Below are 5328 nucleotides of genomic sequence, written 5' to 3'. Positions count from 1 at the left end.
ACTGTTGAAGGGAGAGAATATTTACAAAAAGCAGCTGATGATTTTGTTTCAGATGTGAAAAAAATAATTAAAAGCAAAGGTTTGGAATCAATTTACAATTCACATCAGAGAGGATTTCAAATTGAAATGCACTCGGGAAGAACACTAGCTTGTGAAGGCGAAAAGCAAATTGAATGTCTTGTAGAATCTGTAAGTTCGACGACTCACAGTTACACAATTCAACCACTCATATCAGGTGATGGGAGACTGCTCTCCCCATTATTCATTGTCTTAAAAGAAAGTAAAGGAACCTTTGGATCGGTAGTAGAATCCAAATTATTCAAGCCATCACATATTTACGTGATGCCTTCCGCTTCTGGCAAACTGAGTTCAGGTATGATATTTATTATTGATGATTACAGTTTTTAACTTATGTCATGTGAATAAAAATGAGTTTTTTCAATGGTTACAGAACATTTCAAAACATGGCTGAAGGATGTGTATTTTCCCAATGTTGGGCATTCAAGTGTCTTATTAATTGATTCGTGGAGTGGGCATTGCCCTGATGCTGTAAAAGGAAGCAGCACCTCCAAACAAAATTGTTGATGTAAAAATAATTCCAAAAGGAACAACAGGCAAAATTCAGCCACTAGATGCTTTCGGCTTCCGAGTGTGGAAAAATTACGCCCATCGCTTCGAGGATAGTGTATCATTAATGAATGAGAATATAGAACTTCATAAAAGAAATAACATTATAAAAATCCAATCCTTGGTACATAATCAATTGTCATCTCCTCGATACAATAACCTATTCAAATATTCATGATATAAAAGTGGCTACGTTGAATCAAAGCCAAATGAATTTTATAACCCCGTAGATTTTAGTTTTGGTAATGATTGTAATGAGCGTTGTGAAGTTCCTGGTTGCTCTAACCCAGCAATTGTAAGATGCTCTTGGTGTAAGAAATCATTATGCTTGAAACATTTTTTTAATGATTATCATTATTGCCAGGATTATAAAAAGTAACATTAAAACTCATAACTATTAAAATATTAAATTTCTGAAAATTTTTTTGTACTTTGAATCATTAATTTTTTATTACCTTTGAAAGTCCCATAGAAAAAGAATAAAATCACGGAGATACGACAATATCTCCTGTGGGAATGGTTCACCCCTTATTATAGTTTTTTTATTAAGGTGAGAACAGTCGATTTCGTATTTGGATATTGTGCATATTGCCAAAATTTTTTCGTCAAACTCAAAAAACTAGTATTTTCATATTGAAAAGGGTGTCATTTTTTTATTGAAAAATAGGGGTTGATACATTAGTGGGGTAAAGAATTCTAATTCAATACCAAGGATGTGACCTAAAATTATTACACGTTTTACGCCACTGAATAGTCCAAGGGTATTTTTAAGTAATGAAAAAATAATACTTGTGATTGAATTTTAGGGATGAATTCATTTGTAAGGGCTGATTACAGAAAATTTCAAACTACATCAACTTTACTTAACAATTTTAATAGTATCCAAGAGTTTTACACCATGATATAGTAATGGAATAACGAAATATTAGAGTATAAATGTTAGGGGTAGCTCACCCCCTCAAGGGATTTTTTTTTTGAAAATGCCAGAACAGGTCAACTTTATTTTTGATTATTGTGCATAAAACAATTAATTTTGTCAAGATTCAACAGATTTTGGAATGAGTTTAGTGAAAAAAATGGCCATCAAATATAGTTTTTCATTAATAAAAAACGGGGTTTGCGAGTCTGATGACCAAAAATAATGCATAAATATGTGCTTTTCAATAACAAGTTTTACCCACTTTGTTCCAGTAAAAAATTACGAATTGTATTCGAGAAATTAAAAAAAATGTGTTTTTAGGGGTGAACTTCAAGGGTGGGTTTCACCCCTTAAATGGACTTATGGGCACGTATAAAAAAATACGTGTCGAACATTTTTTGATGTGAAGCAAGCCTCTTTAAAAGATACTTCGATTTGAACTGTAATCTATCTCCGTACTTACTCCATAAAAAACTTTTGTACCTATCTCTAATGGATAAATTATAATCCCTCTTGTTAAAACCAAATTGGATATAAGTTGCGATAATAATTTAACAACTGTAGAAATTATTAATCCCATTGAAATAGAAGGTAATGATTGTAAATTATATAATAATTATGATCAAATAGATTTACCCAAACATTTAGAAGAAAAACAAACTTATTGGATCAATATAAGTTACGACATTAATTACGACGAGCAGGACTTAAAGAAATTGGAACAAAAATTAATCCAACTCCCTAAACAGATAGACAATGAAGAACTTAAACAAGCCCGCTTAAGTTTAGATGACACCGAAAATACATTCAAAAATATAGCCAATCATCGACGTATGAAAACATAGGTAGAAACCAGTTTAGACTGGCTTAAGTATGTGGGATACTTCTCTTTATTGTTAACATTCTTATGGGCATTAAACAAATGTGGCATCTTCGAATTGATTAGGGTATTATTAACTAAAAAACTTTGTTTATTCTGAATTTAAACAAAAAATCAAATCACCCCACAAATTGTAACCTACACTGCATCTGCTCAACCATTAGTGAACTCAATGAAATCAATCAAACCTAGAAAATTTAAAATAGGTTTAGAGGACTAAACCTTGCCTACAAAGGGGGGTGTTACGCAGTCGACTTTGACCTACTTGCATCATAGATTTAGGCAATCCCACATGTATCCGCTAGACTATAAGTAGGACCACACCTACGGTCTCTAGTTCAGTTCTAATCTTGCCTACGATTATAATTGTGCAAAAAGGTTAAAAAAGAAACACCGAATTGTCTAACAGCAATTCGGTTACTTTTTAAAAATATCAGAACATCCTTTTGCGCATAAAATGGTGCTTCGGGTGTAAATAAGTTAGGAAATAAAAAAAGTGTCGGTAAGTTAGAAATATGGACATGTGACCTACTTCGATATAATATTTATTATAACTAATGATTGAAAAATGCACCCAAAGTAATTGCTTAATCTTAAATTAGAATTTAGAAGTAACAGATGAAAAAATAATTCGATGTTCATGCAAAAAAAAAGTTATTAATTCTGACTTTAGAAAAAAGATTTTTTATTTAATTCAGCATTTTAAATGTTTTAAAATGTTAACAAGAGGGTGATAAAAAGTTTTAGTGTTAGGAAAAAAATATTAGTATTAATAGCATAAATATGATTGGATTATTTGTATACAATAATATATATTTTATAACATTTATGCAATAATTAATTATCAATTGTAATTCAGGCTTTCGTCAAGTTGTTAAAAAAATGTATGATATAACATTTATCAGTGCAGAACTTACTTATTCTGAATTCATTTGTAGTAATGTTAGTGATTTTAATTTAAGTCACATTTTCGGAAATTAACAAAAATTTAATTTTTAAATTCGACAGAGGTAATATTATTCATTGGGATAAGCGAAAATGATTTATTTCTCTGAAATCAGAATTCATAACCTCTTTTTCATTAAAATCGAATTTTTTGTATCTGTCACTTCCAAATCTTATGTTAGGGTCCGGATAATTTTATTTGGGCATTTATCAAACTATTTATTATAAATATTAAATCTGAATATTAAATAATTCAAAATCAGCGCTCTGACATTGACCAATCGGGTTGTCAGCGCGACGCAAGCGCAGTCTAAAAAGTTTCCATGATTGCAGAGTGGGCCAGGAGACCCGGTTTCGTGGCCAAAAGTCGGAAAATATATAGAAATGTACAACAATGAATTGCAAGGACACTAATATCTGGTTTCCGAAGGTGCTGATTCCGAATCTGATGTCAGAATTCCAAAAAACAAACTGGCGGATCCAATATGGCGAAGCCTAAGTTCAAAAAATCATTGGATCCACTCAAAAAGTGATATTCAGGGGCTTTAGAGGGCGCTGAATGCCATTCCGAAGTCAGAATTTTAAAAAAATGGCGGATTCAATATGGCGGACATTCAACACGAAAAATTATTCGATATTCTTATAAAGTGGTATCTAGGGTTCTTTCAGGGCGCTGATTGCGAATCTGATGTTAGAATTTCGGAAAACAGAATGGCTGATCCAATATGGCGGACGACAATTTCAAAAAATTATTGGATTCACTTAAAAAGTGGTATCTAAGGGATTTTGGAGGCTCTGACTCCGAATCTGAAGTCGAAATTTCGAAAAACTAAACGTACTTGATTATATTGAGTCCCCTTGCCCCTCACTATTCGGGGTGCTTGAGTTAAGTGAGTCCCCTTGCCTCTAACTACTCGGGGTGCTTGACTTGAGTGAGTCCCCTTGCCTTTCACACTTTCAAATGGTTTTCGCTTACAAATTGTCGTGAGTTCCATCTCCCTCTTCATCGGTCAATTCAATTTCGTCTAGCAGAATTTCAGTTTCTGAAAGATCAGCCTCATCATCTTCTCGATCTGCTATATCGGAACTGGATATTGCGTCTCCTGCTACCACATTTACTTGAAGCGCAGCGAGTAAAACTCTGACATTTTCGGAAATGGGCAAAAATTTCTTCTTCTGAAGTCGCGAATGAACACTGATCGCAGAAATGAGTCGATCGGAAGAATCCATTACTCTATAAAGCACATAATACATATTAGCTTGGCGGTCGTGTTTTCTGCTGTGAAATTGTCTATAATCCTTATAGTCTTTGTTGCGAGCTTCAGAAGCTTCTTCGCCAAGCATTCCTACCGTTAACACGCTTGTGCTTATGATTGCGGCGCCGTGAATGCGTATCTTATGTAACGTTGAAGGCATAGGGTACCAGTTGTAGTGAGTTACGTATATTCGGGCAGGAGAATCACAAAGTTTTCCAAACTCAAGTGGATTTATCGGGAGCTGTTGTGACATAGCGGTTAAAATTGTTTTGAAATTACGAAGTAACTCACAGTGAAGTCCAAGATGTTCTGCAAGTTCATCTGTATTTCCAAAAGCTCGTCGAGCTGTGTTCCCATCGTTTGTAGTACCAGAGGCTCCTGGTTTTGGTTTATCCACTATCAATCCCCACTTTCCCCACAAAATCTCTTGAACCTTTTTTTTCCGCTGAGCAAATATTTCTTTTTGGGCAGGAGATCTTACTTGCCAGACCTTGAGAGGAAGCCTGTACGACATGTGCAAACAACATTCTAGTATCTTGATCCACGCATGTAATGGACTGAGTCCATACTTCAACGAATTTACATCTGGTAGAAATAGTTCCTTCAGCTTATTGGACAGGTCATTGAAGAACTTAGGAGTTGAATGACAGATGGGGCAAGTTTGCATGGATTTTGTCCCTGTTATTATGTTCAGTACTTTG

The 5328-nt window shown here is 34.0% G+C and overlaps 1 protein-coding gene across 13 annotated transcripts in view; it reads left to right on the top strand.

Annotated features, from left to right (window-relative positions):
* LOC117167579 (protein kinase C, brain isozyme) overlaps positions 1-5328 on the top strand; it is a 1572697-nt gene that overhangs the window by 839137 nt on the left and 728232 nt on the right. The gene's annotated exons all lie outside the window — the stretch shown is intronic.

Source organism: Belonocnema kinseyi, chromosome 2 (genome assembly GCF_010883055.1).
Source record: "Belonocnema kinseyi isolate 2016_QV_RU_SX_M_011 chromosome 2, B_treatae_v1, whole genome shotgun sequence".
NCBI lineage: Eukaryota > Metazoa > Arthropoda > Insecta > Hymenoptera > Cynipidae > Belonocnema > Belonocnema kinseyi.
The sequence above is the reverse complement of the archived record's forward strand: the minus strand, read 5'-3'. Positions and strand labels throughout refer to the sequence as shown.